The sequence below is a fragment of the Castor canadensis genome, chromosome 16 (assembly GCF_047511655.1).
Source record: "Castor canadensis chromosome 16, mCasCan1.hap1v2, whole genome shotgun sequence".
Lineage (NCBI taxonomy): Eukaryota > Metazoa > Chordata > Mammalia > Rodentia > Castoridae > Castor > Castor canadensis.
In genome coordinates this window covers 67498665-67508713 of record NC_133401.1, presented here as the reverse complement: position 1 = coordinate 67508713, position 10049 = coordinate 67498665, and the positions used below count along the sequence as shown (strand labels likewise).

At 41.8% G+C, this 10049-nt stretch overlaps 1 pseudogene; it reads right to left on the bottom strand.

Annotated features, from left to right (window-relative positions):
• Positions 1–3565: 3565 nt before the first annotated feature.
• LOC141418329 (small nucleolar RNA SNORA70) lies at positions 3566–3684 on the bottom strand (annotated as a pseudogene).
• Between the last annotated feature and the right edge of the window lie 6365 nt (positions 3685–10049).

Here is a 10049-nt window from a genome sequence, read left to right as displayed (position 1 = left end):
AGGAAGGAAGGAAGGAAGGAAGGAAGGAAGGAAGGATAGGAAAGAAAGAAGGAAGGATAGGAAAGAAAGAAGGAAGGATAGGAAGGAAAGAAGGAAGGATAGGAAGGAAGGGCACAAGCTATGACTTGTGTGCAAGTGTCAGAAACATATGCAAAATTATTTACAAAAGAGAGTTCTAGTAATCTCAGGTATGGTTTGATCCATACCTGCTCTGCTTCTCAATCCAACTTTTCTCTGTTAGTTAACCTCATTCTCAGACTGGCTCTTTCCCACTTTGCAGCCCTGGCCTGTGAGCCTAGTCCAGTGCCAGAGCACAGTAAGGGATTAATAAAGACGTGTACAGTGAATCAAATATTGGTACAATGAATGATGGTCCTTAGCACTGCAAATGAATTCTCTCAGCTTAGTAGTTCTGGGAGGAAAAGAGTCATTCTTTCCAAGCCAAAGTCCTTAAGGCTGATTCTAGTTAGTCTGGCTGGGGTTTGGGTCATATATTTGTCAGAGTAGTCTGAACTTTGCCATGGTAATACATAAATCCTGCAATATCAATGACAACACAATAAAATTTCACCACTTACATCACCAACCAGTGTGTTTGGGGGATGGGAGTTTTGTTTCAAATAATCACCAGATGTCCAGGGTCTTCTCATTGTGTGATCCTCCATCTTCAATGTTAGGCCTCAAGAATATTATAAAAAGGGAAAAGAGAGAATATCACATATGGGAGATATTTTAAGGGACAGGTATCCATCATTTCTGCCTATACTACATTGTACAGGCCATGTGGCCTTTCTGAGCCAATCACTGAGACCAAGAAGTTTCATTGCACTGATTGGCCAGCTCTGGTTTCACATTTATCCCTGCAGTCTGGGAGTGGGTTAGCCCCAGCAATCCACCTGAGCTGGCTGTAGAATAGCACTGCCTCTGGGAAAATCAGGGTGTCTGCTATGGTTTGAATGTAGTTTGTTCTCCAAAGGTTCACATGCTAGAAGCTTGGGCCCTAGTGTGTTGATGTTACAAGGTGGTAAGATCTTTAAAAGATGGGGTTTAGTGGAAGACATTCTTAGATCATTGAAGACACTGCCCTCAGAAGGACTGTGGAACTCTATCTCTCTTCTCCATTGGAGGGCCACTTGCTCTGACTATGATGAGTGGCCACTCACCACCCTCACCAGAAGCCAAGCACGAGTCTGCCTGATTGTAGACTTTGAATCTCCAAAACTGTGAGCTAAATTAGCTCCCTCTAGTATTTCATGATAGTAATACACAGCTAATAGAATGCCTTTTCCAGAAGGGGGAATGGGTGTTGGACAAGCAGAAATAACCATGACCACTAATCCCTGGGTGTTGTTTCTTTTCTCCTCCTTAGCCCCACCCAGGGTCAGCAAATGCTTTCTGACCATTCTCACCCATGCCAGGCTGATATTTAAATTATTTCCAAATACCTTTTAGAGCCCTGTGGACTATCAAAATCTAACAAGAACATTCAAGGCTTGTTTTTATAACAGATTCTGAACAGGTAAGAGATTTACATCCATATATTAAATATCCTTAGAATAATATGTACAGGGTGAGCATCCCTAGTCTAAAAATCTGAAATCTGATTTTCAAGCCTGAAACTTGTTGAAGGCCAATGATGATGTAATAAGTGAAAAATAACACACCTGACTTCATGTGATGACTTGTGATCAAAATGCAGGGGCACTAAAATACTGTATAAAATTATCCTCAGGCTGTATGTATAAGGTGTGTGTGAAACGTAAGTGAATTTTTTATGTTTAGATTTGGGCTCCATCCACCCAAGATGTGTCAGTATGTATATGTAAATATTTCAAAATCCAAAATCTGAAACACTTCTGGTCCCAAGCATTTCAGATAAGGGATACTCAACCTGGCTTTTAATAATTTAAAAAACTGACTATAAAAATTCATGATGTAGAAAACTTGGACAATAAAGATAAGTCATCTTTCACTGAAATAAACACCATTAATCTTTTGGTGGATCTCTTTCAGAACATTGTCATGCCTCAGTGTACCAGAGAGATTGGTTCCAGGAACCCACTTCCCACTCCAGCGATATCAAGATCTGTGAATGGTGAAGTCCCTTGTGTAAAATGGTATGACATTAGCATGTGGCCCATCCTCCTGTATATTTAAATCATCTGTAGATGACATATATCTAATGCCACATAAATTCTATGTAAGTAGTTGTTACTGTTTAGGGAATAACGACAAGGGAAAATCTGTACATGTTCAACACAGATGCAAGGGTTTTTTGGAGATGTTGGGTTTGAACTCAAGGCCTCACACTTGACAGACAAGTGCTCTACCACTTGAGCCATGCTTCCATCTCTTTTCGCTTTAGGCATTTTTCAAATAGTGTCACATATTTATGCCCTGGCCAGCCTGTATTGTGATCCTCCTATTTATACTTCCCTTATAACTGGAGTGACAGCATGTGCCACTGCACCCAGTTTTTATTGGTTAAGGTAGGGTCTCTTCTAGTTTTTTTTTGTCTGAGCTGGCCTTGACCTGCAATCCTCCAGATTTCTGCATCCTAAGTAGCTAGGATTATAGGTGAAACCTGCCACACCCAGTTACAGATACAATTTTTTACAAATATTTTTGAACCATGGTTGGATCCATGGTTACTGCAGATATGGAGGGCTGACTATATTTTTTAGGCATGTGTAAACAAAGTATTTGTCTAACCATGCTTTCCATGAATCAATCAAAACATTCAAACCCAGATCATCCAAGTAACTGGCATAGTCAAACAGCCACCCCACCCAAACCCTGCCTCTCCAAAACTATTGCGCATCACAGTTCACTGATTTGGCTGGAGAAGAGATTAATTGGCTCAACACTTGTTAAATGCCACCTGTCTGTCAGGCATAGACATTTTGTTGACATTGTGTTGATTTGATTATGTGAGTAGAATCCAGCATCCACTTTCTTATATAAGTATATGTTATTTCTACAGTTATATCTAATTTCTATATTAAACTTAATTTTAAAGGATGGTTTTTCTGTGTTGCTAAAAATTTGATAAGCATAATTTTAATGACCATAATCTATAGCTAGATAATCATTATATAAACCAAGTATCTAGTTTTGAACTTTATTATTATTATTAATTTGGACAGGAGGAAGGATTTATTGGCGGGTATGAGTAGTGAGGGAGAACAGAGAGGAAGCCCTCATAAGTGCAGGGCCCACCACTTGTGCAAGGGACCACAACTGGAAGTGTATTTGACCCCATAGTCATCAGGGATGAGCTACTTCTCAGCCCCCGTGTCTTCAGAGTCATGCCTGTTAACCTTAGTAAAGTTCCATTTCTTTGAGATGTGGATATTTTGGCAGCCAAGGAACTTGTCTATGGCCCTGTATAGGACCTCGGTCATATGCCCCTTCTTTGGCACCTTGTTCTGGATAGACATGATGACTTGGTCAGTATGAACCCTGGCCACCATGCCTTGGGGCTCCCCAAAGGCAATCCACAAACCTGTCTGTAGCCTAGATTGGGAACAGTACAAGGTCAGAAACATGAACATCCATCAGAAAAGCCTGACTCCACGGTCCCTTAGAACACCCATATGAGTAACAGACTGTGGCCTACACTACCAAGGAGGCTACTGTTTGCAGCCATTGCACACAAAGCCCCCAAGCATAACTAGGCTGCAAAGCTTAATGCTTTTAATTGGTGGACAATTTTTTGAATAGTGCGTAGGATTGAACCCAGGACCTCATGTGTGCTAACTAGGCAAACACTCTACCACTGAGTTGTATCCCTAACCCTAATTTGTGAGTTTTAAAATAAATATTCACTGTGGCAATCTACCTTTGCTTGTAAAAGAATTTCTTCCTTCCTTCAAAAGTAACCATTTTCATCATAGAAAATGCAGATAGGAGAAAAAGAGAAATTAAATGTGTCCATTACTCTACCTTCTAGAAAGAATCATATGACTGTACATAAATATACATATTTTAAAAGTTATTTTTTAAAGTTTATTTTGATATTTTTTAGTATGTTTCACCATCACTCCCTCAAGCCTTGCATAAGTGGGTTTCCCCACCTTTCCCCACTCTGGGTACTGTGCTTGTGGTTGTCACTTTCCTTCATTTTGCTAGAAGAGACCTTGGCTTGAATCCAGTGACACCCAAAGTAATATTGTAGGTAGCAGTTCATCCCCTAAAAGACACGGTGCTTTTAGGCTACATTGTACTCTTCTTACCTGTGTTATAAATGAGTCTCTCTCAGAGCCAACTCTGGCCCAGCCTCCTTCTCTGGACATGCAGCAGTGCTAGTTGCCACCACCCTGCCCTTTGTCTCTGCCTGCTGGACTTGCGTGTGCAGAAAGTCCTACAGTTCACATCATGGGAGGCATGGAATTCCAATTTTACTAAAAATACAATACAGCAATCAGGCTTAAAAAACAGTCAACAGAGTAAAAAGGCAACCCACCTCCAAGACATATTTGCCAATGATAAAGGATTCATATCCAAAGTATATAATAAAATAAGTACAATTCAACAGCTGTGAAAACCTAATTAAAAAATGTGATGATTCAGGCTTATAATCCCAGCTACCTGGGAGGTAGAGGTAGGATCACAGTGCAAGGCCAGCCCAGGCAAAAGCAGGAGATTCTATCTGAAACACAAACTAAAACCAAAAGGATTGGGTGTGTGACTCAAGTGGTAGAGTGCTCACCTAGCAAGTACAAGGCTCTGAATTCAATCCCCAATGCCATCCCCCAAAGTGAGTAAAGAATTTGAGTAGATATTTTTCCAAAGCAGATATACAAATGACCCACAGGCACATAAACAGAAGCTCACCATCATTAATCATTATGGAAATGCAAATAAAATCTACAGTGAGATACCACTTCACCCATTAGGATGGGTACTATCAACAAAAGGAAAATAAACAAGTGTTAACAAGGCTGTGGATAAGTTGGAAACCTTGTGCACTGCTGATGGGAAGGTAAAATGGTGTAGCCACCATGGGAAACAGTATGGTGGTTCTTGAAAACTACACAATCCCGCAGTTCCACTTCTGGATATATACCCAAAAGAATTAAAAGCAAGATATTTAATGCTTATAGAGTTTCAGTTTTGTAAGATGAAAAGAGTTCTGGAGATGTTGCACAATATTACAAATGTACTTAATACCACTGAACTTACACTGTAAAGTTGTTCACATGGTATATTTTATTATGTATATTTTACCATAATAAAAAGAAAGTTTGAGAAAAATGTTTTGGGAACATAGTTGGGATGCATAACATTTGGAATATAATTAATACCACTGCACTGTGTACTTGAAATATGGAATACAGCCAAAGTAATGGCTGTTGCCTATGAGAGTAAGCTGTAAAAGACCATGGTTCCATCTGATTTGCACCCTGTCTTTCTAGCAGTCTCTGGCTTGCTCACTGATGAAGCCAAGGCCATGTTGTGAGCTACCCTAAGACAGACCAGGGTGGTAAAGAACTGGTGGGGAGAAGTTAGCCCATAAAAGCTAGGAGCTGCAGTCCTCACTCCTACAGCCCTCAAGTTTTGCCAGCAACCACATGGATGAACTTGGAAGCTCCTACTACTTACATGGCTCTATGTCTTAGTTCATTTTCTGTTGCTATAGTAGAATGTCTGAGACCAGACAACTTATGTCTTTTTTTTAAAAAAAGGGTTATTCTGGCCAGTGGTTCTGAATGCTGGGAAGTTCAAGTTTGGATGGTTGCATCTGATGAGGTGCTCATGTTGCATCCAGTAAGAAATGGAACAGCAAGTGGGCACATGAGGAAGGGAAAGGGAGGGGAAGAAAAGAAGGGAATGGAAGAAAAAGGGAGGGAGGGAGGGAGGGAAGGGAAGGGAATGGGAAGGAAGCCAGTGACAGGCTTGCTTTATGTTTGTTTTGGTTTTGGGTGGTACTGGGGTTTGAACTCAGGACTTCATGCTTGCTAAGTAGACACTCTACCACTTGAGGCACTCCGCCAACACCAGGTCTGCTTTATAACAACCTGCTCTTCTGATAACAAATGCAGACCTGCTAGAGTAAGAACTCACTCCCACAATCAATCACTTTCAATAACCTAATCACCTCTTAAAGCCCCCATTACCCCTAACAGTGTTATATTGGGATCAAGCCTCAGCATAAACTTTGATGGGGACTAAAGGATATTTAAACCATAGCACTCTAGACATGAGGCAACACAATGATTAATTATAAGGCAAAATCAACCTGTATGTGGGTTTCCCTTTTTTTCCCCATTTGGAGATAGGAACCAGTATTGGAAACATTTAACACTTGAGAGATTTCACATGCACACCAAGATTCCTGACCTCTCTCAACAAATTAAAAGTTGGGCAGCCATTGTCTTCATTCTCACCTAGCAACTAACACCGGAGGCTGAGGAGCACTATGCTTTATTCAGGCATTTTACTCCTATTTGTCAGACAATACATCGCTCATTATTGTCCCCAATTCTGAAGTCCAGTGTCAACTGCAATGTATCATTGCATTTCCACCATTTGTTATGGTAGAGTTAAGAGAATAAGATACATCAAAGTATAGTTGCCATATCTTCATCAAAGGACAATGAAGACTAAGAGATCCCAGAGTTCAGACACAGCATGACAGGATGGCTTGTCTATGCTCCATGTGTTGTCTGCTGAGGCTGGAATGTCCAAGGTGACTTCTTTATTCATCTGCTTGGCATTCAGCAGGGATGGCTCCACTCCCAATGACAGCTCAGTTGCTATGCTACTTCTGAAACCTCAGTTCTCACTGTTAATTGAATTCCTTGGTTCCCCTCCTTGCATTTTCAGGGCCTTCCCAGGTAGCCTGTCCAGCAGGGAGCTCGACTTCATAAATCCTACTTCCAATATGACTCCTCTCAAGATCCAAAAGTGGAAACTCCAGCACTACCAAAAAAAAGCATACAAAAGTGGAAGTTGTAGAGTTTCCTAAGGCTTGGGATTGAAACTGGCCCAGTGTCTGAGTCAGCTTTCCATTACCACAACAAAATACCTGAGATAATCAACTTTTAAAGAGGAAAGGTTTACTTTGGCTCACAGTTTGCAAAGTTTCAGCCCATGGTCAGGCAGACTCATTGTTTTTGGGCCTGTGGTGAGGCAGCACATCATGTCACGGAGCATTTGGTGGAAAAAATTGCTCACCTCATGGAGGCTGGGAAGCAAAATGAGCTCCAGAGGAAGGGGAGGAGTCCCATCCTACCCTTCAAGGGCATGTTCCCGGTGGGCCTTACAATTTTCTCCACCTCTCAATAGTACCAAGCTGGGAACTAAACCTTCAACACATGAGCCTTTTGGGGGATATTTCAGATCCAAACTATCATGCCCAATGTCACTTTTGACTCATTATATTGGTTAAAACAAGTAACAAACTTAGGTCATATTCTAAGGAAAAGGGTACAACTCCTGGGAGGTTTGAGTCATTTGGGACTACCAGTGTTGCAAAATGTGCATGTGTATCCCAATAAAACTTAACAACACGCAAGCAGGGACCATCTTCGATTACCTCTCTTGAAAATTAAAGGTAGAGAAAAGTGACTCCAGGAAATTGGAAAACATGGAACCACTTGGACACACTGAAATAGTGAAAAATGGCCTGGGAGCTGGAAGCTTCCAGAGAGGCTATAATGCTCCCAGATGAATATAAAGAAGTTTTGCAAAATATAACAATCAGACCAGGCCATCCCACAAGTATAGTAGAACATGACAGACAAGCACACCAAAAGGCTCTTTTCTGAATCTTCTATTGCTTTTTCACCAGTGTACTAGCCAGAGACAGAGTCAGTTGGATGGATTGAATAGATAGATAAATAGATAAATAGATAGATAGATAGATAGATAGATAGATAGATAGATAGATAGATAGATAGAATGGAATTTATCAGGGGAACAAACTCACATGATCACAAAGGCTAAGAAGTCTCATGAAAAGCTGTCTGCAAGCTGGAGACCCTGGCATATTGGTAGCATGGCTTGGTCTAAATCCAAAAGCGTCAGAACCAGAGAAACTGATAATATAACTTTCAGTCCAAGGCCAAAGATCTGAAACCTGGGGAGCCACTGGAGTAATCCTGGAGTTCAAAAGGCTACAGAAGCCCAGGGTCCAAGGGTAGGAGAAAAGAGTGTCCCAACTCCTGGAGAGAGGAAATTGCTTTTCCTCTGTCATTTTTGTTTTATCTGGGCCCCAAACTGATTAGCTGCAGCTTGCCTACATAGAGGGCAGATCCCCGACTCAGTCCACTGATTCATATGCCAATCTCCTTCACAGATAAGCCCAGAAACTGTGCTTTCCCAGATCTCCAACTATCCCTTAATCCATGCCCCCAAATTCATGCCCCCAATTAACCATCACAATCAATGGCAACTGTAACCCTCTTTGTCCCTCCCATCTCCTAGGTAAAGGTGTTAAGAATCATATTTCTTCTGTTTCCAACAGCACCCAACCCAGAATTGACCTATGTTCCCTAAAGCCCTCCTTAGACTTATCCAGCACAAACCCACACTCTACAAAGCCCACAGTGTGGTTTCCCTTGCAACCACCCAGCCTTGACTGTGAGTATGTGCCTGGGGGGTCTTTGGCTGGGATGGGGGGCTTTGACAATACTTATTCCACTTATTCACTTCCTCGCTCCCTCCCTCTCTTCCTCCCTTCCTTCCTCCTCTTTTCCTTCCTTTTCTCCCTTCCTTCCTTCCTTCTTTCCTTCCTTCTCTCTCTCTCTTTCTCTCACTCTTTCTTTCTTTCTTTCTTTCTTTCTTTCTTTCTTTCTTTCTTTCTTTCTGGAGCTGGAAGCTAGGACTTCATGCATGCTAGGCAAGCATTTGACCACTGAGCTACCTCCTTCATTCTTTCTTTATTCAACAATATTTGCTGTGTGCCCACACTTCTTCCTTTCCTCCCAAGGCTTCAGGCCTCCCAGGGTCTGATTTCATTTCTAGCCCTCTGGCCACATAGGACCAGCCCAGTTACACCAACCCCTTCCAGGATAGGGTAGCACCATCTTAACATTGGCCAGAAGGGCAGCTTTCAAAGGCTTTAGCCTATGTAAATGCAGAAGCCTCCAGTCTAATCTCACAGCCTTCTGGACCCTTCTCTTCCCTGGTTGTCTTGTCAGAGAAATGACAAGACAGACCATTTTCTGCTGCTATAACAGAGTACCTGAAGGAAAGAAGTTTATTTAACTCAGTTCTAAGGATAGAACTTCGAGATTGGGCAGCCACATCTGGCAAGGGCCTCCTGCTGTTCCAGAATGTAGTAGAAAAGTGGAAGGGCAAAGAGTCATATGCAGAAAAGAGTAGTCTCACTTTAGGACTTACAAGAGCTGCATTGATTCCTTTTAATCACTTAATCACTTCTTCAGGGCCCCACCATCTCTCAAAACTATTAAACTGGGATTCAAATTTCAGCATGATTTTCAGAAGAAATAAACTGTATTCAAACCATATCAACACCTTAACACCTCTCAGAGGTAGGCTGGACTCTGACATGTTAGACCATGGGTCAACCTCTTTACTTTGTCCCCAGTAAGGGACAAAGCTTAGTCCAGACCAGGGATTCTCTAGTGGGAGGGTAGCTCTGAAGATGCTATAGGGAAAGAACGAAAAATTCAGTAAGGGAAGAGCTGAAGGTCAAGGTCAAAACCTGTTGTTGGTCAGAGGAGGGGGTTAGCTCAATGAAGGAAAGCCAAGAACAGGCTGAAGTTCCAGGGGTCCTTGTTGCTGAGGCCCAATCCATGCTATGGGAGATGCTTTATGTAACTTCCCCCTAAGTCTCAAGACTAGACTTGAGTTTGATAATTCCCTAAAAGAGCTCACAAGACTCAATACCAGGTTATATTCATGGCTAAGTTTTGTTATAGAAAAGGATAGAAAGGAAAACCAGCAGAAGAAACAAGGCATCAAGAGAAAGGTCAGGCATATGTTCCAAGTCCTTCCCCCACTGGGGTAGCACAGGGCATACTTCTCTCTGTAACAGATAACTAGAAGGACCCATGAAAAATGTCTCCACCCAGGGAAGC